Raw genomic sequence first — 26,534 nt, 5'->3', positions numbered from 1 at the left:
CCAAACCTGTAGTGTTCAGACAAAAGGCATCACAAAGATCTGAAGACCTACATAGCTCAGCCCAAGGCTTTCCTGCCAAGCAAAAGGGGGACTGTGTACTAGAGGTTACGATATACCTCATGAATAATGAGATAAAATGTTCCAGACTACTTTTACTTAAACACAACTGAAACACAAGAATACATATTATAGAAATCCAGACACAATGCCTGTAAGTCATGCATTTTTTGGGGGGTGGGGGGTATAAAGGACTATATATGCAATTATACAAAATAACCTGATTTGAAAGGCTCTACAGACCATGCTCTGAGAACCATTGCTTTATAATGTTGTTGAAGGTTATCATTTTCACAGTGACCCAAGAAAGACAATATGGACCATTCTGAATTAAAATAATCAATATAATCCAGCCAGGTATATATTTCTGAGTTTCCTCTACCACAGAATTGGCAGTCAGTGACGTAACCATCACTTATGAGATGTTTAGGGTTTTTCAACATCAGGCAACCTCACCCAGGCAACCCAACCAGTGCTGATCAGACCCCAGCCTGCATTCAGGTAGCGCTACTTTGAATCCACTGTTTAGCCTCTACTGATCGACAGCCATCTAGATGTCCTCTCTGCAACCTCACTTAACATGTTTACACAACTTGTCCAGTACCAACATCAAGAACCGCTTGTCCCGAGCAGGGTCACAGCAAGCTGGAGCCTATCCTGGAAACACAGGGCGCAAGGCTGAGGGGGGAGGGGATACACCCTGGACGGGACGTCAGTTCATCACAAGGCACCCCAAGCAAGACTCGAACCCTGGACCCACCATGCAACAAGAACCAGTCAAACCCACTGCACCACCATACCCCCCTCTCTAGTACCAAGCAACAAAAAAACTGAGGATTAAGCACTCGGCTTCAACGTATTCACGAAATGGTATGAACCTAATATAAACTAATATGACTTAAGATATAGTTTAGTAAAAGAAATGATTGCAAGACATTTCTCAAAAAAGAAGTAGATGGATGGATGTCATTAAGAGTTCTCACTGTTAAAAACATTTTTTATTATACGTATGAATACTACTACTGCTACTACTAATACTACTATGAAAAAAAACGACGCTGAATTGAGATTACATTATTTGCAATGTAACTAAACAGTCATGAAACACACATAACACCTTCATGAGCACATTACTAATTCATAAAATATTCATAATAAATTAATACACTTTACAATCAATGACATAAAGCTTTGACTGACAGCCACTTGGAAATTACTATTACTTAGATAAACTGGTATTCTTATTAATTTTACAGCTTGAAAAAAAAAAATATATATATATATGTTGTCTATTTTACACAGATTAATATCCTTTCATATCGGTATCATATCCACATTTACAAATATAACTTTTATTTTTAATTACTGTTCAATGACTGCTTACAGGCAGTACACTAAATGTAAAGTGTGGTATTGTGAGCAGACAATCTAATTCCTGACAGACAGGACTTCTGAGCAATAGTAGTTGTAACAAATCTTGCTTCTGGTCCCTCCACAATAATAGGTGAGTATTTGACATATGTATTTTATTTGAGTACAGCTCTTACAGCCTGGATTTCAAACATCTTAAAATGCATAATCAGATCCCTGGAGCTGTTGCCAGCTTTGATAAATCTCAACAGGTAATTATTTGCATTAGCCAATGCCATATTTTATCTTGCTGTCAAAATGCTCACAATTACATATGCATTAAGTCAATCTGTTTATGCACAAAATCTAGCATGCAAGAAGAATTCTGTCATTATAATACTGAACACATACAAGTATCATTGCATGCTAATAGTAAGTAACCTTGCAGGCTTTAATGTATTCATTTGTAGTACATTGGTGAATGTGGTATAAGGAAAAACAAGAGTCCTGCAAAGAATTTATGAATTAAAAAAAAATGAACTTATTTAGATGGGATGAGCCTATGTTTTTTTATGGCATAAAAGTAAAAAAAAAATTAAGTATAATGTAAAGTAACATATATAATAGCTATACATAATACTCTTTTGTTATCCCCAAAGTTCTCCCCTCCCATCCCATAGATACACTTCTGACTTCTCCTTGTTGATATTAATGAATCCTCACCAATTCCTTCAAATTGTAGGATAATATTAAAGCTCATGAACACCAAAACTGAAATTTGACAAGTGTTTAAGAATATAAGCCCTTTGAGCCATGTCAGCCTTTGGGACATTTCTATTAAGCCAATTTGAAACCAAAAGTACCCTTGATCATGTATGCCTTAAGCAGTCATTATTTTAAGAAGAATACTTTCAGAATAACAAAATTATTCTGTTTTGCCCATCATACAGTAGTGCATTAAAGAGTTTTGTGAAAGAGATTTTTAGATATGGGAGATGTAATAACTTGTCATTAAATGTTTTAACTCATGTATAAACTTGCAGAATTTTGAAAGCAAAGAAAAAGTCCTGGAAGAAAATAAATTCTACATGAGAAATTCTCGGCTTTGTGATGCAGCAACTGCTGGACAACCGGAGCACACGGGATTATGCAACTTGCAGAACTCATCTAGGTTCCACATCACAGTGCTGGTTTTCGTACCATTCTATTTCATTTTTACACAAAACTTCCATCCATCCATCAATCCACTCATCCGACCAATTTCAATAACCTTTATACATAACTCAATAGGCAGGGGTGAGAAGCTTACGCTCTACATGAGAGAAAGTTCTAAAAAATTTGCTGATATTACAAGACTTAAGTAATGTGTTAAATCACAGCCTAGGAAAACTGTAAAATGTCAACATGAGAATGAGCAGAACCCGGTCCCACTGCTTTCTGTTCAACTTTATTTATATTTTTTCACTTTTAACCATTAAGAAATATGCTGCTATAAAGCATTGGAGTAATGTCCTAAATGTTAAATACTTTAAGTTCACGATCCATCCTGTTCAGCTATTGAAATAACAGAAATCCAACAACTTATGTATAAAGTATGATTTTAAATATGTGTATCTGTAATTTATACACGGATCTGCTCTTCAGAGCACAGCTCAGAACGTTTAAAAATCCAGTATTTTACAGAAAGCTATAAGGTAAAGCTGGGCTTCAGTATCTCTTACAAATGTTTTGATTTGTTATATGTGTTATGCATTAAGGGTTTGCATAGGGTCTGCAAAGTTAGGCAATTTCGATCTCCAGTTGTGTGCGTGTGTGTGTGTGTGTGTGTGTATTTTAATCACATTAGGGATGCATCAATGTATACATCACAGTCCTGTTTCGATATCTGGGTTAACAGAATCAAAACACCTCTGACCTTAGAAATCTTTTAAACAATGGAACGGGTCTTCTAATACTGTTTAAAACCATGCTGACCAGAAAGGTGCTAGAGAAGCCCTCAAAACCTTGAGACTTGCCCTCCGATGCATCATTACTGAAGTAATTATGTGACTAGTTTGGGCAACCTAAATAAGTTATGCATTTTCTGCAACGAAAGTTCTAGAACTACGTCTAACTTCTTCACCACCACAGCTGTGTATTCTGACACATGGTTCCCAGCACTAAAATAAAGACCTTGATCTTTCTCTTTTTGAGTTTTCAACAAAGCTACGATCCAGAACTATAGATTATGCTCCTGCCTCCACTGTTTTTATTATGAAGTGTTAAGTCAAAATTATCATTTCAACCTGTTATTTCATCCTATCATATGGTTTTGAAAATCGGAATTATGAGTGTTCTGCTCAGTTATGAAGAACAATTCTAAATTCAAACAATTCGTCACCGTGAAAATAACTTCCAAGAAAAGAGGGATCACCATAAGAAGTATGCAACTCAGGCTGCCCTTTTTTTACTTTCCTGTCCCATGGACATTAGTGATTACATGAGCTGGCCATGCAGGTTCTCCAACCTCACCATCTTGAACGTATTTTCTAGTTCCTCTCTTTCCTAGCTGGTCCATTCACCTTAGAACACAATTTCAACTTACTATAACTGGATCTGACCTCTTCTGAGTTCTTCCCTTGCTGTTACCATACCCACTGGTCTTCTTACTTCCCTCACTGCAAGCACAGTAACCCCATCTCTACCCTGCCTTCTGTAATTTTCCCACCTACTTGTGTCACACATTCACACTTGAGTTTCATCCTTTTATTCTCCCTCCTTTCTCCTCTTCTCGCCCGCTCAGGCAAGGACCTCCACAGTACGTGTTGAGGGAAGCACTGCAGAGCCAAGTTAAGAGTTAGGGAGTATGAATCGATAGAAATATATAGGGAGAGGTCATAAATACTCTTCTCAATTTTTTTTTTTTTTTTTGGTTTTCATTCAGCCAGTACTTCTTGTAGCCTCACCAATTCCCCTGCTCTTTCACGGCTCACAAAAAATGATCTTACAGCATTTTTTAAGAAAAAAAGAGTAGCTCCCAGTCTCCTAGGTTTGTTTTAGTCTTCTGCTTGTTCCCCTTTAAGACCTTGGTCATGGACCTAGCATCCACAGCACCAAAGTATCTTCAGAGTACCTTTACCCTGTATACCCCTGCCAGAACACTTTAAAACACACTTCCTAGGGACTTAACTGTTCTTAATAACTTGAGTTGCCCTTTCAGAGTTTCTTTCTACTTCACCTCTAACTCCCTCATGAATTCCCTGCCCTTACCTAAGCAACTGTGGTATGAACAGAAAGAATGCAATGCACCTGCTGGCAAGTGAATACTCTTATATGCTTTATAGAAAAGGCACTGATTCTGTTTTTCAGCTTTACTATTTCATTGGTAGTTATGATATCATATCTTGCCAGAATAGCTCTTCAAATCACTGTGGGGAAGAGACTGAATCAAGTGAGCTAATAAATGTATTGACATAAAACCAACTATAGCAGCAACTGAAATTTCTGCTGATAATCAGATGGAACAAAGACATGCAGAATTGCAGCAGACGAGTATTTCAAGGCAAATTAAAGAATTTCACATATCGCATCACATCAGAATTGCACCTATCATATCAGATAGGCGAAGATGATTTGATTATAGAGATCATAAAAAAGTGCAAGGTTTCACAACGATTGTACTCTTTAAATCCATTTCCCCCATGGCACAGATTCAAAAGGGGTTTTAAAACTAAGTTGTTTATTTCTGTGAAACTTGCAAAAGAATGGCTTAAATCAATGCTTAAGCCATTAAAGTCTAGATAATCATTTCTTTAACTTCCCTGGCACCCGCTCAATGTCATCTTACTGGCCACTGCCATGAACTACTACAGCATCCAAGCAAACAGCCCTTAGATCAGAAATTCTAAGGGGATTACTGTGCAGACACTTCAATGCTATTGCCTAGTTTTACATAGTAAAACCATTTCCAGGCTAAATATGAAACATCTAGATGAAGGGTTACAAATCCTCAATGGATGATTAATCTCAAAAGACAGTTTGACATTACCAAGCGAAATATTTTTCAAACCTAAATGGGTTATGATATGAAGCAACAAAGCAGAGACTTTGTAGTCAGTGTCTGTGATATGTATTTACTGACTGTCCATCTTTGAGTGATTAAACACAGAGAATCATATCTGAAACATTTATAAACCGTTTCCAAGAAATGCCTACATAATTCCATGAAACCAATACATCTTTTTAATTGTCAAGAGCAGACAATGTTATCCAGTCATATAGCTGGAAATATTATTTAAGCTAATCAGTATATGACGTTAATGTCAGGATGACATTCAGACCCAATAAAATACAGCTGATTTTATCTGAAGAAATTATATACTCTTTGCACATTTCAGACTTTAAACTTTGTTGCCTTTATGTCATAGGAGGGCTTCACAAGTACCCAGGTGATCCTTTGGGTAAAAAATGCCATTCTGTATGGTCAGTACATACTGGACTGCACTCTGCTATTTCCAAAGAGCAAATACAGCTGGAGCATTTGACAGCATTTGCCTTGTATGGATGTTGAACTATACCCTCTTACTTACTCAAAACAATGCTCACAACATTTGCGCTTGTACCTTTATTTCCATTATTATTGTATTGCAGTCGGAATTATTTACACACATATACTTGACACAAGTTACAAAAAAAAAACTAAAATTCCATTGGTAACAATGTTTCACACACACACACACACACATTTTCAGAACCGCTTGTCCCATACGGGGTCACGGAGCCTACCTGGTAACACAGGGCGTAAGGCCAGAAGGGGAGGGTACACACCCAGGACGGGACGCCAGTCCGTTGCAAGGCACCCCAAGCGGGACTCGAACCCCAGACCCACTGGAGAGCAGGACTGCGGTCCAACCCACTGCGCCACCGCACCCCTCTCATGTTTCAATCAGTAAAAAGTAATCTTTTTAAATAAATTATGTCTCCAAACCTAAGAAAACTGCAGTTTCAGAATATAAGTAGTCAGTGAGAAAAACAATTTTAAAATTGATGTCAAACTTCAACTAAGATGTGAATGAAAGCAGCAACCAATGTACAGTACGTGTATTACAAACTGTTCAAATGTGTGTATAAAAAACATTTAAATATTAAAATATTAATAAAATACTTTGTCTTTTGTGGCGCAGTGGGTTGGACCGCAGTCCTGCTCTCCAGTGGGTCTGGGGTTCGAGTCCCGCTTGGGGTGCCTTGCGGCGGACTGGCGTCCCGTCCTGGGTGTGTCCCCTCCCCCTCCGGCCTTACGCCCTGTGTTACCGGGTTGGCTCCGGTTCCCCGTGACCCCGTATGGGACAAGCGGTTCTGAAAATGTGTGTGTGTGTGTGTCTTTTGTCTAAGGGTATTATGTTGAAAACTACTATGTCATGCAATTACAACAAACTGTGTGTCATGAGAAATTCATACACCTTTATGAAACACATTTAAATGTCAATGAGTCTTTAAGTAAAGTATCGATGCACCATTCTAGAAATATGAAATGACATACAATAAGGAACAAAAGCACTGACAACACTGATTATAGTGAAAGGTTTTTTTTTTTTCTTTGTCATGTATTTCTTTCCATCTTGCACTATCCCAGATTACCGCAATGTGTCAGGACAAACTCTCTTCACCTTGTTTTGTGTGTGTCAGACTATAAAATAACTTAATACACTCACTCACTCGCTGACTATCATTAACTGCTTGTCCTTGTCAGGCTTGCAGCAGTCCAAAACCCATCCCGGAATCACTGATGGGAGGGATCATCAGGACATCAGTCCATTCCAAAGTTCAGCATCAGACAAGACTACAGGGCAACTGGTAGAGTAGTTCAGAGCTGCAGCCTTTGGACCAACAGGTCACAGATTTCAGTCTCACCTCCAGCTGTAATATCCTTAAGCAAGGTACTTACCATTAAATTGTTCCAATAAAAAATAAAATTACCCAGCTGTATAAATGGGTGAAAAATTGCAAGTTGCTTTAGAGAAAAGCATCACATGAATGAAGTAATGTAAATAATATGAGTCAGCATTTATATTGTTTTTGGCTATTTACAGAAATAGGCTTACATTAAATTGATATGCTACATGATGGAGTATACAATATGGTAAAGGTGGCTTACGCACCAGAAACCTTGATCATTAAGACACTGCAAAATAGCTGCTGAAAAAATGTTCGTGTTTACAATAGAAGTTTTTTTTAATTTGTATTTATTTTTTTTAATAAAGAGAAATCAGTATCTAGCCAACTAGCCTACTTACATTTGCATGACGCATGTTTTTCATTATATGTTTGTTGTACTGAACTTATTAGGCTCTTGTCTTTGTGCTGATTTGTAGGAATGACCTATCTCAGAAAAATGTGCCAGTGAACTAAATGTATTACATGAGAGGCTACAGCGGGTTTCCTGAAAAATGGGTAGGACAAAAAAAAAAAAAAAAATGCTCCTGTGAGTCAGGCGTGGGATCAAGACAGGGGATGTCGGAAAAGGAAACAGTCTTGGTTTTGCACAGCAAAAGTTCTCAAAGCGTGATCCACAATGCCTTTCCAATGGGGCTTCAGACATGTTCCCGTTGATCAGTGTGACAGCCATGAATGGACCTTGGCGAGCCCAGGCTCACACTTCTGGCACAACATAAACCCAGCTAGACGTGCCAATTGTTGCTTCTCTCTTTTATTTTTACATGACAACACTGTTACTCAACACCTGACATGTACTGTGCCCAGCCCTCCAAAAAATACCGATCTAGTGGTTTTTTTCAGCCAATTCTACCCATATAGTACATTTATTCATTTAGCTGGCACTTTTCTCCAAAGTGACTTCCAATAGTAAGGTACTTACAATTATTTACCCATCTATAGAGCTGGATAACCTTACTGGAGCAATTTAGGGTTAAAACCTTGTTCAAGGGCATTGAAACCAGAGGCAGGAGTCAAACCAGCAACCTTATAGTCTAAAGCCCTCAGCTCTAACCACTATGCTACCTGCTGTCCCCAAACCCTTAAGTCACCACACACACCTACTGGTGATCACCGGCCCTTGGTGTGGCTCCATCAGAGGCTCCCAGTAACTTCAGTGTGGATGAGGGATTCTTTGTTTTTCCTGGTACTGTCATAAAGGTAATTTATCTGGATCTCTCCTCATTTGACACAACTGAAAAAGGCTGCAGAAAGGGAAATGTACCTGTGCAGCGGAGTACTGCTATGATGCTGCTCACCAGGTGAAGCAGTTTCAGAAAATGGAACAATGGGAGTGATACTCTTGTGACTAGCAAAAAATGAACAATGTTGTTGCTTGCATGTTCTCCCCATGTCTGTGTAGGTTTCCTCTGAGTGCTCTGGTTTCCTTCCACATCACAGAGCAATTTACATTTGTTCATTTAGTAGATAATTTTCTCCAAAGCAACATACACCTCAGAGAAAAATGCAGTTCAGTTAGACTGGTGACTCTAAATGTTCCATTCTGTTTGTGTGTGTAGATACGCTGGAATGGACCGATATCCTGTCGAGGGTGCACCCCCCCTCCCCTCCCCTCCCCTCCCCTCCCCCTTCAGTCTTGTACCCAGTGATTCTGGGATAGGCTATGAGGCTATGGACCACTGTAACCCTGGTCAGGAGAAGCGTTTATTACAAATGGATGGATGGATGGATGGTGTTCTGCATTAGTCAATATATTATAATAACTCAATATAATTTGGAATTATACTGTATAATAAACACTCGGAAATAAATAATTTTACAATATAGCTTAGCACCAGTCTTTTATTATCCAGTTATAGGTCAGTCAGCCAGCTTCCTTTCCGCTTGTCCTTGTGAAGGCTGCAGTTCTCGTTGTAGGTTTGGACAGAACTGCTATAGATGACATAATTTTAGTCCTTTTTTTTTAATTAAAAAAAGACAGCGTTTGCAGGAACCATATGGAACTCTGGAAGCACTAGAAAAGAAACAAATCTTTTATGATTTCTCAGGAACTGAAATTATTTACAGCATGCAGTTCTGCCACGCTTATTCAGCTGTGCAGGAAACCCTGCTGTCCACAGACAAAAATGAGAAGAGCGAGTACACCACCTTTTTCAATGACTTATACCTTTATTTAGTTTATTTCAGAGCCTGTCACAGGACAATGAAAACAAGCTTCTAAGAAAGTCCTATGAAAGCAGCGCTGCAAAGTGTCTTGCACATTTAGCGCATTTAGTGTTTAATGGTGTTTTGTTGACGACACCATCTGGTCGCTGCGTCGACCATGTGTTTCAGGTGAACTGGTGACTCTAAATTGCCCTTAGTGTGTGTATGTGTGTGTATGAATGCCCTGCAAAGGACTGGTGTCCGGTGTAGCGTACACCCTGTCTCACGTCCTATACTTCCGGCATAGGGTCCCAATCAGTGAGCCCCCGTCGTGCCCCTGTACTGGACAAGCAGTTACTGATCACAAATCAGTGCAACAATCCTCATTCATACCCATATTACCCTGCATCCACTGGACAACAGTTCACTGTGCAGTTGTCCACTGCACTACTACTGCCAGTAGTCAAAGTTTAGTTAATGCAACCAATCAAACTCTAGGCTGTACATGATTTGGTTACTTCCACATCTTATTAATAAGTTACAAGTTTACATTTACATTACATGTATTCTTTTAGTGGATGCTCTTCTCCAAAGCGATGCACATCTCATAGAAAATACAATTTGTGCTTTACCTTAGCAGAAAGAGACAGCTGCAGAAGTTTATATTATGGGATGCATATCAGGTTTATAACACAGAAGTTAGCAGAAGGTGCTAAATGGTCTGTAGATTTCAGGGCAGTGCATGTCCTCAGAGTTCAATCAATGAAATTCAGTCAACTGGAGCAAAAACATATCTTTTGTGTTTTCATACATCAGATTTTTATTCCCTCTAGTAGTATCTGCCTGTTTAATATGGTCCTTTTCTGATTTTTTTTTTGGAGCGTAACTGAAATCTGGCAGCATATACCTTTAGAAAATGTCTGCAACTTTCACCTTAAAAATTTGTTTCCTAACACTTGGTAGTGAACACAAGTTTCTCAGCTCTTATGTTATTTAAAACTAAATGTCAATACTTAAAAAGGTAATAAGCATGCAGACATCTGTCTTGGATGCCGACGTAACCTTTCAAACTATTTCTTGGGACAATTTGGCCATTTCTGTAAGTGAGTCATTGAAATTTCCTCCCAAACACGTGCCCACAATGACTCTTCTTTAAATGTCAAGGAGGTCTCCTTAAGCACTGATAATTTTTAATGTAGGATTTAAGGTGTTAGAACATTTGTACGTTTTAAAAAACCTTAATGTTCCATGCACAGTATACCTCGTACTTGCTTCATTTCCCAGTCCAGGCAATTAGACAGTTCTTTCTTTGTATTTCTATGGAGTCCCTTAAAATTAGCACGGAAATGAAGCGATAAGTAACAAGAGCAAAGCAACTCCAGCAAAGCCTCTCGTGTGGAAAGTGGATTTCTCCAAGACAATTCCCATCTGATACGAGGAGATGCTATTCTTCATCAAATAACCATTTTATCAAATTAAGTGCCTTTGTATAGCACGTGCCAAAAGCACACAGATTGTCGATTAAAAGTGAATAAATAAAAAGTACACATGACCCGTTACTTAGTCAGTCTATTTAAAGACAAGCAGTAAAAGTATCTGAATTCAATGCCAAATTACATTAAAACACACTGTCCCCATCCCAGGGAATCACAGCAGAATGTCCATGAAGACTGGAAGCTGCTTACTCTGACTGGTGTGTGACAGGGGTTCTGCGAGAGACCACTCTACGAGACAAGAATATGAATAGAGAAAAGGGGGGGGGGAGAAAAAAAAAAAAAAAACATTGGAGTAAAAAGCGGGGAGAATCTTTCACAAATGGGAACTGCACACACTTGATGAAAAATACATAAGCAACCACATTAAAACTACAAGACAATGCTAGGGAAAGAGCAGCACTGTCCAAGCGCAAATCTGAACATTTGCTAAATTCATAACAAATTTCTCAGGGCCCATTTTTTGAAACGGTTCCAAAAGGAAATCATTACAGAGGCAGTGATCTAAAGCCTACTTCTTAAATTAAACTCTAGTCGTGCCCATTCAAACAACATACGTTTCAATTTGGCAAAGGGCACAGGAAGCCAATTTATGGCGATCCAAAGAATTCCTCTTTAATGTTCAAGCTCAACTGGTACAATTGCTTATTCACAAAATCACCATGACAACGCACACTGACATTTTTCTCTTTTCAGCTCAATCCGGCAAATTCCCTCCACACACTTCTAATGACCTCTCCAGCAAGGGGACACTGTCACCAATTACACATCCCCAAAGAGTTAAACACTCATACACTGACTGACATTCTTCTTCATTTTCTCTCAATTGCAAATGATACTCTCTGGAACACAAACAAAGGTGAATGAATGTATCACATTTTTACTTCGCTGGGTCACTTTGGGGTGAGAAAAAAAAAAAAAAAAACTACGCTGGGAGATAAACTGCTTATTATATACATCATTATACAATATGATGTGTAACATTTAATTTTTTGACCGTTTTTACGATTAGACCATGTTTAAAACAGCAAAGGAAGGGCACATTATTATATAAATAAGGCAGGCATTCATTGCCACACAGAGATCCACGAGATGAAATAATGATCCGTGAGATAAGAGCAACAGGGAAATAACGGTGGACGGCAGGGAAAAGGGTTGTGGACATGTACTCCTCGTGCAGCTCCTTTACCATCGTCGAAATCCGATTCCATTATTATTATTATTATTATTATTATTATTATTATTATTATTATTGCAACTGCTGATGCCGTTGATGCTGATGATGGTGATGGTAATGGTGATGTGTTACTGTTAGTAGCAACTGTGTGGCACCGAGGCAAAGGACAGCGGCATGTGCACGCGCTGTAAACAATTTCCGAGAAACTTACTAACAGGTTTCATCATGGAAGGGAACGAAGCGAAGGCGCCGACGGCGGGATCCGCGATGCAGCCCTCAGATCCAGCAGCACGAGCTCGCGGGCGCAGCGGCGTTTCCGAAGATGATGATGATGTTCGGCCGTACAATGATCGCCTCCGTTCCGAAGTTCAAAGCCATGTCACAGACGTGTCTCTTCGTGGCTTTTCCCACGATCCGGTGCGAAAAGGGGGCAGAGCGCGCGGCAGCCGGGTCGCACACGCCGGCGCAGCACGGGCGGCCGGCCGGGGTAACAGTTCAACTTGCGCTCGGAGAGGAGCGCAAAGTGTGACCGCGAGCAGCGCGAGCCAACTCCGAGAGCTCGCGCCGCCCGGAGAACGCGGCACCTCCGCGCGCGCGCGCGCGTGCGCGCGCGCTGCCCCCACTTGCAACGCGCTTTATCAACACATGACACGAGAAGAAGGTACAAAGAACGCGCGCGCAGGTAACGGCGCTTTAACACTTCTAAGACCGACACTTACCACGTAACGCCAGAAAACGATCGCTCCTCGGACACATGATCCCTGCGACACGGAATTTGAGGGCAAAAACGAGGACTCACCTGCGCTGGCGAAGTGTCAGATCCCCCATCCTTGATCTTTCCTAGGCTACGGAACCACCACAGTGAAATAATGCAGTTTCTTTTATTTCCGGCGCCCAGTCGCTTCCTTCGTCAATTATTTCTTCAGTAGCATTCATTTCTTTCACTTCATCAAGTGTTCTTATTAATTTTGCGCCTTTCCACCTTCCCCCCCTCCTCCCCCCCGCAGGATGTGATCATTAGTATTCACGCTCCTATCTCCGAGCCATTCCGTGAGGTCTCCTCTTGTGAACGCGCTGCGCGGTCACGGTTGCAAGGTCAGGAGCGCCCACGGAGACGCGCGTTCCTAAGCAACGAAAACTCACGCGCAGGCTGAAGAAGGACGCGACGTGAAATAACGATTTGTTTTTGTTTCTCTGCTTTGACTTTGATCCGGATGACCAGAGCCTGTGCGTGTATTTTTTATCTTTTTTTTTTTCTTTCAATCATCTCTGTGTTTAGCGGCTTCCAGTCATCGCTAGATCATCGTGTGCGACTTGCAAGTTGCTTACGTGTGTTGGCCAAGCATAAATTATATATAACAATGTATGGTGTTGTGTGTGATTTGTAACCAGTAATGCACAGTACTGCAGTACGGTAATGTTTCTTTTTTTTTTTTTTTTAACTAAGGTCTCTTACAGTACTGGTAGCAACGACGTGCCAGCCCCAGTTGGTTTTCAGTACCACCTCGTGAAAAAATAAATAGTGCAAGAGTATAATACTTGTACTAAAAAAGCTAGTAAAATCTCTATTGTCCAATGTTTTACCAATTTGTATGTGTTTGCCAGTCACTTGATGGCTCCAGATTACTGGACTTTTTTTGCTGAAAATATCTGTTGAATATACACTTCTGCTTTCACTCCTAAATGTATAGGCACACTACTCAGGAAATAGATGGAATGTCAGATTAAAATATATATAAGTATAATATGGGGGGGGCACAACAGGCTTGGTCAGGGTCTGCTGCGCAGCAGGTCTGGGGTTCGAGTCCCGCTTGGGGTGCCTTGTGACGGACTGGCGTCCCATCCTGGGTGTGCCCCCTCCGGCCTTACGCCCTGTGTTACCGGGTAGGCTCTGGTTCCCCGCGACCCCGTATGGCCCAAGCGGTTCTGAAAATGTGTGTGTGTGTGTGAAAACATATTTCAAATCTGAACATCAGATCAAGCCTCAAGTGATGCTTGAATAATGAACTAATCTGCTGTCTTTGTTTTTTTTTTTTTTTTCCCCCCCGGAATACACATTGCCCTTTTGATTGATATATGATTTGTCTACATTGGCCAAATGTTAAGATTTTGACAAAAATTGTAATATCCACAAAGAAGTCCATCAAACTGTGAGATGGTGGCAGAAATGTGATATTCTTCACTTTCAAGCCATACTACACATTTATAGGCATTATGAAATATTCATTTTACATTCACGCAGATATGGTGCTGTATAACGTGCTGAGTTACTGAAGAAGAAGTAAGCAAAGCTTCATCAGCCATATATGTTTTATCACCTGCCTATAACTGTGTGGCACGTCGTTCAAAGGACTCCATTGGTTATGAATGGTTTTCTTCCCTTTAAAATATAAAACCAATCTAAATATCCTATTATGACCTAACAGGCCACATATCTGGCCTTTGAACAGATGTTGATATTTCTATGAATGGAAATTATACCGTCAGTGTAATTTCAATCAGTAGTATTGCATACTGAGATCTTGCACATTATAGATAATGTTGTCATTTGAGGTGTCTGATTCTGGACCCGTAAAAGGAGCTGGAATCGGTCCATTATCACTCTATTTATGCTGAAGTGATACTTGACTCATTGTCTCCAAAAGAGTCTGTTGCTATGAATGGGATTTACATATTTATTGGTTGGGAGTCTGTGGGGAGTTTAACAGCATGCTAATACTAGAATCAGCTCCCTGAGATGAGCACCCGTCTCTGCATCTTCTGTATCTGGGGACCAGATGGAAAGAGTCTGATTTGAACTGATTTGTGCTCAGTTTTGAGATCGTATAATAACTGCATCATTGAATGAAAATGTCCCTGTGCGCCACGGCTATTGGAAACCGGTACTATGGACTAAAGGCCACTTTATATTGATGGAGTAGGGCATAATGCTATTTTTAGATAAAACCAGGGAATGGTCTAAGTCATCATCTTCTAAATAGATGTAAGACAGTGTCAGTGATTTAAAAATAGTCTGGTAAAACTGGTATCAAAACAGTAAGCCAAAGTGAAGCAACTGAAAGAATACAGTACGTATATACAGTATAAAAGGCAGAATCCATACTACTGTGAGCTTATGTCAAACCTCTGCACATATCAGGTTATGCACTTTTACCTTATTGATACCTGCACTAAAATGTCTGCTGCATTTCAAGCCGCAAAATATGAGTTTTGAAGAAATACCATAGAATACTGAAAATACAGTATGATGTCAGAACTCAATATGTGGCCTACGCCTTGTCATTATGGAGCTAAAAATCAGCCACACACTCTTACTACTACTTTCATACTTTCTATCATAAATCCAGATTTATGGAAACCAAAGTTGTTAACAACCACTGGAGCTTTTGCTTTAAGTACTGTCAGTCAGCTCTGTATCAATACATAGTTGAATAATAAGGTGAGTCCACCCAACCCCACTGATATTGTCTTTATATTTTTTCACCTGTTTGTTTTCTCTCATAAATAATAAATAATAATGCTTATTACATCTAACAAATAAACAGGGCTCTTTGCAAAATTTTATTTGCCAAATCAAACCAACTTCATTCAAAATAGTTTTTCCATGAAAATGTGTAATGGGCTGAAACTTTCAGCACACTTATAAACAATTACTATGTATGTACAGGTTTTCGTTATTTTCTCTGCTCCACTGCCTGTAGATGGATGGTCAAAATAGGAAGAGGGAACCATCACTTTTCAAGTGGTACACCAGTTCATATAATATGTATGGACTCTGTCACTTTTTAAATCCAGTGTATGCTTACACAAGCCATTTGTGGTGAGAAGCTACAAAATACAGCGTTCCTTTAACTGGGTGACATTACTAGTGTTTTCCCTTTTTCCTCTTATTGATACTTCACTTATTGAACATTAGTTATTAAGTGTTTGTGCTTTAGCTGACAGACGAACAATGATTCACCAATCAGTCCAATATAACGTTATATTTAATGCATGGCAAATTCTGCTCTCAGCAAACTAAATATTTAAAACCACATTTTTGTAGCTTTAAAAGAATCTATTAGAATAACCTCTCTCTAGGGAAATTGTGTTAATTTTTTTTCAAAAAGAATAAAAAAACTTGTCCCTGACGCCAGAACATTTTAATGAAAATAATTAAAAAAGCTGCCTGACTCCAAATATCAATGAATGAGAAATCTGATTATTATTTTTTTTTTTTTTATTTTCTGCAACCAGCATCAGGGACACTCTTTGGATATTAATTTTTTTATGAAATTGCTTCCTGAGTACAATTCATCCCTACGTCCTTGGTATCTTTTTTCATGTATTACTACAAGTGAGCATAAACTTCTATTTTGATACATTTTGTGTTTTATGAACGTTATGTTTTTGGAATCTTTGAACTGTGTAATTTTCTGTTAGTTTGTCTCATGGGACATAGATAACCATAAATGAGGTAACCAAAAGCATATGTTCTGTTTTGCCAGGATTATCTACCCCTACTAAAATCCGACTAAATAATTCACACATTGTCTGAACCGCTTGTCCCATACAGGGTTGCAGGGAGCCAGAGCCAAGCCCGGCAACACAGGGCGTAAGGCCGGAGGGGGAGGGGACACACCCAGGACGGGACGCCAGTCCGTCGCAAGGCACCCCAAGCGGGACTCGAATCCCAGACCCACCGGAGAGCAGAACCCACTGCGCCACCGCACCCCCCTAAATAATTCACATATTGTTAATTTATATCAATGTTTGAGGTTAAGAAGGCAAAACAATTAAGATATATTTTGCATATACTGTAGATATACTGCATGATTTTATCAGTCTGGCAGCAGCAGATGCTTGGAAAATTTGGCCTTCCTGCACAGGTGGCTGAGACAGGTTTTCTCTATTTATCTCTTACGTATCATCTCTAAAACTGCTGTGCCCTTCCTGCTCGCCATGGATCAACTCTAACACCATTCACTCATAAATATGTCTGAAAAAGAAAGAAAGAAAGAAAGAAAGAAAGAAAGAGGAAGAAAGAAAGAAAGAAAGATCTTAATATAATCTGTAGTGACATTACGTGTATAATCTGTAAGAGGTTTTGAAGTTGGTTATCTCCAAAAGGATGGAGACTGCACCCCAAGTGTGGAGCACGATGATATACCCTTTGGTGAGGTACTGTGCCAGAGTTACTTCCACAACTTGCAGATTTTAAAAGTGGATAAGGTCTCCTGAGTTAAGAACATCTGACACGTGGGCCCTGCAGAGGCACCGCGAGAGGTCAGAGAGGGATGAAAGTGCAGGGGTTTGCAGTAGGAGAAGTTGCATCAAGCCTAGAGTCTAGTAAGACCATGCAGGATCTCTGAGCTTTGAGCTCAAGTAAAGGTACTTAACCCAAATAGCTTCTGCAAACACCCATCTATAATTTATAACAGGATAACTGGTCCTCCTATAATTAATTTCCCCAGGCTAGACTGCACAAAAATATTTACAGGAGGTCATTTAAAGTAACCCATCATTACACAAGGAACATCCCGCAAAAGTGTTTTAAAAGAGCAGAAGGGGAAAGAAATTGTCAACAACGTGGTTTTCGAAACCAACGCTGAGCAGGAACATCCACAGGTCCTGGTGTCCAGTTATGTGTTTATGCGACACCAAAAATATGAGGCCCATAGGATATCACAGAACGGAAAAAGATATATGATTATATGTACAGAAGACTAATTATTCATGTAGTTGTAAATGTTAATGATTTTAAACAGACTTGTGTTTTGTCTGCTGGTTTCTCTCATTGAACTTCCTTGCTACTCAAGTTGTGCTTTTCTCAGTCCCACATGTCACACTCGTGTCTCCAGGAAGCTATGTTTATTCCAGAGTATTTACATGTGACCTACTTTTTAAGATTGGATTGAGGCTGAAATTAATTTAACCCGTCTGGACAGACAAAAATGCAAACTGATTTGGGTTTTCAAACTCCAAAACAGTCTGATTTGGTAATATGCTAGTCATTTGATTTTTATTCAACAGAATAATGCTTCAAGCCTAATGAAGTCTGAGAATGAAGTAAACGCTTTCAGCTTTCTATTAAATTTGTCATTCCTTTAATTTAGCTTCTAATTTTTGCATTAAAACATCACATCTAGGAAATGTGATCTTTTAAAGTATAATTTAATTCAGCACTTTAGATGTGCTGCATATAAATCTAGATGAAAAAATAGCATCTGTGTCTGATATACATTTCGGTGAAAAGACCATTTACACATGTTTGGTTTACTGTATTAATTCTAAATTTGGTTACAATTTTCTTTGGATTTTAGTAGAGTCTAAGAGTAAAAATACCAAAAATTTAACTTTCATAGTCATTCAGTTTAATTGGTGTGTATGGCAATAAGCCCTGCAGTCTTTAGGTGTGAAAAATATCTCCCAGTTAATTAAATTAAAGCGATAGAATCATTTCTGTGATCTTTGGTTGATTTAAGCAAACCGAGCCAAACATAAAACGAACGCTGACCCTCATCTTTGGAGTGATGTTCTCACACACAGTTTTTAAATGTACATCTTGCCATATTTAGAAGAAATTCTTCAAAACCTCTGGACCTAAACTTGATGTTTATCAGGTTGAAAAGGGTTACAGAGTCATGTCTAAGGCTCTGGGACTCTAGCAACCGACCCAGACGGCTGGCAATCTTTAAAGGCACAATAAATTCCACTTTGCATGAAACTTTTTCAGGAGAATATCAGGACTTTCATCTGGGAGCTGAAGCTGAAGCTGAAGCACTGCAGCATCATAGAAAAAGAGAAGAATTTCAACACAATCATCGTCAAAATACAAGAAATACGGAAAAGCACAGTGGAAGTTCAGAGCCAAATTGCTTTTAGGTGCTGTGGCAAGATATGAAATGAGTAGTTAACACTTGATGATGCAATTCTGCATGGAGAAGTAGGCCAGTATTCCTCCACAAGGCTGTGAAAGACTGATCAATAACTAACAATAATGACAGCATTAGTTGTAACAGCATTAAACATGCCATGGCAAGCTATTGAGACCAAGGGAGAAATTATTTTTTCACATAAGGAACTGGGTCTTGCATAAATTTCTGTAATAAATGACAATAGTGTCATTTATGAGTTTCTATCTCTCATTTGTGATGTTCCAAAAATTGGAAACATAATAATATCAACAATGTGGCCAATAATGCAAAAGAACAGAGAGGAGGCAAATGCATTTTTATGTCACAGTATCTAATATAATAATGAGCTATTCAGTAGCTACTGATGAAACTGTACTATTCATTCATTCATTCATTCATCCATCCATCCATCCATCTAGTGTAAAGGACATATTCTTACAAAAAGCTTTAGTTTTGAGTTGCAAGAAAAATTTAACCTGAATTGTATTAGTAATGTTTATATCAAGATAGGAAGACAGAATGAAGAATTAATTTGTTACCTAAACAGTAATTGTGAGTCTGAAGTGCAGGTGTAAATGTAGAAGAATTGAAACTCTATGCTCTGCAAGTCATACAGGGTAAAATGACAATCAGAAATTATACGCTTACAGATTTTTTTCAATTATTATTATTTTTTGTCTTTTTTTCTAGGACTTCTAAAGTCACATTTGGCTTCTCCTATGCCATCATAAAACTACAGAAGGGAAGGGCTTGAAATTGAACTGAGACATTTTCTTTCATCTGAGAAATTATTGCTACACTTGACAATAATTTGAAATTAGAATAATGGTGACACTATTATTAGCACTGTGTGACAGAGTATCAGAAGATGTCATTCAGATAGCACTCAACAGATTGAGAGAACTCAAATTCTGTGAATAATTTTTCCTTTGGATTTTCTTCCAAAAACAGATAACAATCCATACTCAAATCAGGCATGGTCAGCGGTAGGGGAGATGTTCTGTAAGCAAAAACAAAGAAAGACTGGATCAATAGTGCTCAGTACCTCCCCACAGGACTTGTGCTAAAGTGACTCCAGTGCACAGCCTGCACCGGTTTCTATTAAGGTGCGAAGGCTGGTGAGATTGAACACAGTTCAGCGCCGTTGCCTAACTTGACATTTCGTGCAAAGCTTTGGCTGAAGGAGGCGGCTGTCCGTGTTGCTGAATTTCCCCCAGGTAAAGACAATACTGAGCAGTCTGCCCAAATACACACACACACATTTTCAGAACCACTCGTCCCATACGGGGTCACGGAGCCTACCCAGTAACACAAGGCGTAAGGCCAGAGGGGGAGGGACACACCCAGGACAGGACACCAGTCCATCACAAGGCACCCCAAGCGGGACTCGAACCCCAGACCCACCGGAAAGCAGGACCGTGGTCCAACCCACTGCGCCACTGCGCCACCGCACCCCCTGCCCAAATACAGATGGAGTAAAATAACAAAACTGAGGAGAAGGCTACTGAAACAAAAGTTTGAAATATGCATAAGGCAATGTTTATTTGTGTTTTTTCTTTTTTTTAAGATTTTATTTTGTGAAATTCATCTGTAAATGCTGGAGGAAATTAGGGCAAGTACCTTGCTGAAGGGCACTGCGGTAGAACGTAGTGTACATATACACATATACTAGTGTTCAAAAGTTTGGAATCACCCAGAAATTTTCATGTTTTTGAAAGAGTAGATTTATTTTACTGGAGTCTGATTAAATTGATTTAAAATATAGTCACGATATCATTAATGGTGTTGCAAATGGCTATTACTGCTTTAAATGACTGATTTATAATAAATTGTTCACAAATTACTGGAAAGCCCCATTTTCAGCAGCCATTACTTCAGTGTCCTAATGGCAAAATCTAACGGTAATGGTCCTAAGGGTGGAGAAACCTTTGTAATCATGCTAGCACAGCTGAAACCTGTTATTCTGTTCAGTTAATTCTTTTAAAAACATTAACATTTGATGGGGGCCTGCTTTCTGGTGGGGCTGGGGTTCGAGTCCTGCTTGGGGTGCCCTGCGGTGGTCTTGCATCCCGTCCTGGGTGCATCCCCTCCCCCTGCAGCCCGTGTTGCCGGGTTAGGCTCTGGCTCTCCATGACCTTGTTTGGGATTAGCGGTTGTGGACATTGTGTGTGTGTGTGTAACATTTCGGGGTAATTCCAAACTTTCGAACGCTAGTGTACATAGCATTATGCATTGGAATTGTCTTATAAAATAATCTGCCATTTCTTGTCAGCTTCAGTAGAATCACAGAGGTAAGGATTTCCCACCTGTGAAGTCCCCATCTGGTTTCAACAGTGCTGAGCAAATGCATGACAAATTGTAAAGTGTGAGCAGTGCAATGTGCATATCTAATGAAGTGAAATTCTGGCAAGGACTAGCAAAGGCTTTTTGGGGAGCAGGTAACTCTGACTGTGTCTGACTTATTGTTATTTCTACTGCTATTTCGCTAAAGGAGAAGCCTCATGCAGTGGTGTCTAGCTTTCATACAAAGAATCAATACTGTAGCACAGAAGTTATACCAAGATATCTCCATCTGGCAGAAATACTACAAAAGCCAGAAGTGATATACATAATCGTATATTTTTCTCATAACAAAGAGCACTTGTGAAAAAGTCTTTGAACTCAGTGCTGTGAGATGCTTGCAGCATATATTTTCACATTTTGATTTGTAAGTGTACAGGGGTTTATCTTCAGGGCTTGCATCAGAGTATAAAACATAACAAAGAGGAAGAAGGAGGATACAAAAGGTAGTTTTACATGTTGTGCCTTTGGGAAGTAGGAGCAAAGAATGTACTGCATAATAACACATTATGTAATTTTTCAAAAAGCAAACACTTGAATAAAATAAAAGGATAGAAAAAGAACAATAGAGAAAAGCAAAATAAAGCTGTTTCCAGGCCTGTGGTCTAATGGCACCCTGTGCTTCCTGTGAAGCATCACCTGTCCTCTAATATGGATCATCCATTCTCGGTGGATGGTTCACTGGTTCTCTTTAGGGGGCTCTTCAGCATTCAAGGTGAGAAAGTTACTGCCTTAGACGCATACAGCAAAAGTATACAATCTTTGTCTTGAGTTTAACCTGAAGAGCACTTTAAACAATATCGTTTTTATATGTTTTGCAAAGGTTATTTTTACTAAAATCTAGTTACATAGTATAAGGAATGAATGAGCCATCATGATAAGTCCAGCTCATAGCAACTCCTCACATGGATGGGACACTATTCCATCACAGAGAAATAATTAAAAATAAAATCACAAATCTTACTCGACAGCATGCTCCGACTGGATATTGGGTGAAACGAAAAGAATTCTAGATTATACCACAACGTTGTAAGTTGTTTTTTCCAGCCTTTTAAACGGGCGTTTGAACCCTTTTCACACCTTACTATTTTTACGTCTATATGATTAAGCAGTTGTTTTGCAGGTGAATACATTTGTATCATTATTATCCAACACTCTTACCGTCATCACCGTATAATTTTTAGATTCTGCCCCATCAGGCAGATCTTACCAGGTGGTATGATGCAGAACCCTCTCTGTTCCACTGGGTTCAGTGCTTGGTCCCATATATTTCTCAATCTGCACTGCAGTTCTTTGCTATGCACTTGTCTTTTAGAGATGACATATACAGTAGCTCTGTGTGTCTTTTCTCACCACCAACACACATATAAATTGATGCATTGCAGCTTGTCTCTATATATACAATTTTTTGTTTCTTGGTGGGCTGTGAATAGGCAGAGATGGACTTGATGGACAATCTTCACTGCCCACTCTTATTTGTTGTGGCTGCTTGTGTTCTTGGAAATAATACACACCCATTTTGTTTGTTTTTACTTGATGTGAATAAAACCCTTTTTTGCTGTACTCTGCTGACTCCATCTGTACCACAAGCGGCCACATTTTGCGTTTTCCTCCGAAAGTGCCATCTCACTCATATTTTTCAAATGAATGATATATCAAAACATTCCGAAAACTACAGCAAGCCATGTTTAATACAATTCCTTTATACTGGCATGTTTGGTGTTTACACCCTGCCTTTTAATTTTTATCTTGCTCATTGTAATGTTGCACAGCTGCATACTGCAAAAGACAGTAAAAACAGTTTACTAAAAATGAGAAATTAAATTATCATTCATTATGTTTAAAAGACGTTTTTTTTCACACAATGCTTTTTTTTTCTCAAGGACTTTCCAGTACAGGATTCTGCCTTTATTATTGTCATGACTATCCAGGTTTTTAAGCACACATACAAAGCCTGCCAACACCTGTTTTACCTTCTGTAGGCTGACAGATTACCTAATTACTGTGGGAAGGCTGTGATGCTGCTGCAGGCAGACATAGCATAGGAGAGGTCACTCGTGTGTAAAAATAAAATCAAGGCCTCCAAACTGTATCTTCTGAACAGCAAACAACCTGTACCCTGTGATGCAGAGAAAGCTCTGTAACAGATCTGTGTGTGAATTAGGATGTGTTTTCACAGGCCATATTGTGTTTCAAAAACAGTTGAGTAAGCAACATACTTTTAAGTGTCTGGACTGTACTGAACACCCAGTCTTTGTTACTATCTCTAAGACCTTTCTGTTCATATTCAGCATCACATCCCACAATGTCCAGACAAAAGCCATTGAATTCAACATACACTGTCTGAAATCACTTGCCCCAAGCAGGGTCGCAGCAAACCAGAGCCTAGCCCAACAACACAGGGCATAAGGCTGGAAGGGGAGGGGACACACCCAGGATGGGATGCCAGTCCATCACAGGGCACCTCAAGCAGGACTTGAATCCCAGACCCACCAGAAAGCAGGACCTGGTCAAACCCGCTGCGCCACCTCCCGTTGAATCTAAATTTTTTGCTAAATATGCCAGATGTAGATGTCTTTCAATGATCCTTTTAAATCTCTAGTTTAGATGAGATGTTGGAGGTTTCAGCCCATCTGGCAAAACAGTGTTGGACTGGGGATAAAATTCTTTGACAGCAAGAATATCTGAAAAAATACCATGGAAGAGTATAGTGCATGGACATTTAGCTTGATATATCGTAATTGTTATTCATATTCAATGGGCCATTTTGACCAACAGTTAAATTTAATATATTAGTGGCAAACAGGATGGTTCCTGCTTTTAAATGCAAATAAGAGGATACCAGGGTGGTCTGGTGACAGAGTGGTCAGCTCATTACTAATTAATAATAATTGTATGTTGGAGAAAACAGACTCTAAATGAGAAAATATACATGTAAATATAGGTTTTTCTCACTAATTGTGCCTAATTTCTTCAGTAAAGTCATCCAATCACATGGGGTATAATTACTGTTATATCTTATGGGAAGAAAAAAAATAAAATTGTATCCATAAATCAGTGAAATCACTTAAAAGCCACAAAATGAAGGCATTACGAGCTCTAAAATCACCACAGTGCATATTTTATTTTACTGTATTTGCGACACTGTTTATTGAACATTATCAACAAGTGTACAGCAGACAGACATCCGAGTTTGAAGAACAAGGAAACTCTTGATACGTGTAATGCAGCATGTTCAGTCTGTGCCTTGAGTATTGTGTCTACTGCCAGTGCCGTGTAAGGCTAAGGGCAGTGTGTGGTGCTAATCAATATTCCTCACTGTCTGAAAACTTGTGGTTCAAGAGAACTGGTGACTCTGAATTGTCTTTGTGAGTGCGTGAATGACTGTGTGTATTACGGGTGTATGATAAACTGATATGCTGTGCAGAGTGTACCCAGCCTTTGTCTCTAAAGCCTCTGGGATAGGCTGCAGACCCATCGTGACCCTGTACTGAATAATTGGTAACTGATAATCAATGACTGGATGGATAATTATAACATTTTAGTGTGCGGCTTGCATGTTTTCATTATCTGTATTTTGATTTTGCAGTAATACTACTGAATGTAAAATGTTGAAAGAGGGGTTCCCATGGGGTAAATTAATAGCCATGGAAGTAACCTACCCTGGAACACACAAGTTTCAGCAAATTAAGCGAGGCTGGTGTGCTGTTATTGCTTCAACCAAGCAGTGACACAGTTGTGCTTGTTAAGAAAGTTTTTGTTCCAAAGATGTCCAGCAATGGCTTCAATATTTCAGTAAAAATGGCCCATATAACAGTAAAAAACCTGGCAAGCTGTTACATCACTGATGAAATATGCTGCCGTGAGCATTTTGAAATGCCATTAGTTTGCTGTTTCAGTGATTCTCAGATGCGGCCTTTCGAGTTCGTAAATGTATTTTTTCCCCATAACAAATAACAGTAATTTGACTTGTATGTAATGATCCCCCACCTAATGGGGTGATTTCACAGAACAAATTAGGCGGTTTAAGCTGGGGATACCCGTACCACTTATCCCATCTTATCCATGTCTAATTTGTTCCTGAAAATGCCCCTTATAGTGAAAACAGGGATAACTGTCGCAATTATTACCTTAATTTAAATGGGAAAAATTCTTTTTCACTCTACAGCCATTCCAAGTTCACTCCAAAATCATTCTTAATGCCTGAATCCATAAGGAAGAAGTTATGTTGCATGATAGTATTAAACAAACAACAACAGCAACAACAATAATAATAATAATAAGTCATCTGTGTGTCGAAGCAAACATGGGAAGGGAACAGAATCAAAGGTGTTGGGCAGAGTCAAAGGTTTTTGTAAATGTCAGGTCTCCCACACGTGACTTTAGGAATCTTCTCACCACAAAGCACATTTTGAGCATTTGTTTTAACTGGGTACTTTGATGCTTAGATGATATTCACTGTAGAATGTGGTAAATGTACAGGAAGAGATATGTAACCACTTTCAATGCCCTTTAGCACCTCAGTCTTTAATTCTATTTAGTTAATCTTCTTCCCGTCCGTCGAACCTGTACTCACAATAATTTGCATAGACTGAGCACAAAAAGTTGAAAAGTAGACAGTGTAAACATATGAGCAAGTACAAAACTTTGTGTAGTACTGATGCTTGTTAGAGTAAAAGAGCAGCTGATAGGGTAATGGTTAGTGCTGTTGCTTTTGGACCTGAAGGTTATGGGTTTGATTCCCACCTCTAGCTGCAATATCTGTGAGTAAGGTACTCACTCCAGTAAAATTGCCCTGCTGTATAAATAATTGGATTTGGAGGAAAGTGTCAGATAAATGAATCAGTGCAGGTGCTATATCCTACTCATCAGGTAGTACATCTCATGCAAGTTGGCCTGCTCTTCAATATTGAAACATGGTATTAATATCCTCAGTACACATATGTGAAAACCCTGGTAAGGACTGTATGAGCACAGCTGTAGTGGTAGAATAGTGGTTAGAGCTACCTGTCAGGAATGTACTTATCATAAATTGCTTCAGTAAAAAAAAATAAACAAAATTATCCGGCTGTATAAATGGATAAATAATTATAGGTAGTTTAACATTGTCATTTGCTTTGGCGAAAAGTGTCAGCTAACTGGACA

General features: G+C 39.2%; 1 protein-coding gene across 2 annotated transcripts in view; it reads right to left on the bottom strand.

The window, feature by feature from the left end:
- LOC108934200 (neuroligin-3-like) overlaps nt 1-12,394 on the bottom strand; it is a 130,929-nt gene extending 118,535 nt beyond the window's left edge. For both annotated transcript variants that reach the window (XM_018751753.2, XM_018751754.2), the window contains exon 1: nt 12,365-12,394. The gene's annotated coding sequence lies outside the window, so the exon portion shown is untranslated. The remainder of the gene's footprint in view (nt 1-12,364) is intronic.
- Between the last annotated feature and the right edge of the window lie 14,140 nt (nt 12,395-26,534).

Source organism: Scleropages formosus, chromosome 4 (genome assembly GCF_900964775.1).
Source record: "Scleropages formosus chromosome 4, fSclFor1.1, whole genome shotgun sequence".
NCBI lineage: Eukaryota > Metazoa > Chordata > Actinopteri > Osteoglossiformes > Osteoglossidae > Scleropages > Scleropages formosus.
This window is presented reverse-complemented; position numbering and strand designations above follow the sequence as displayed.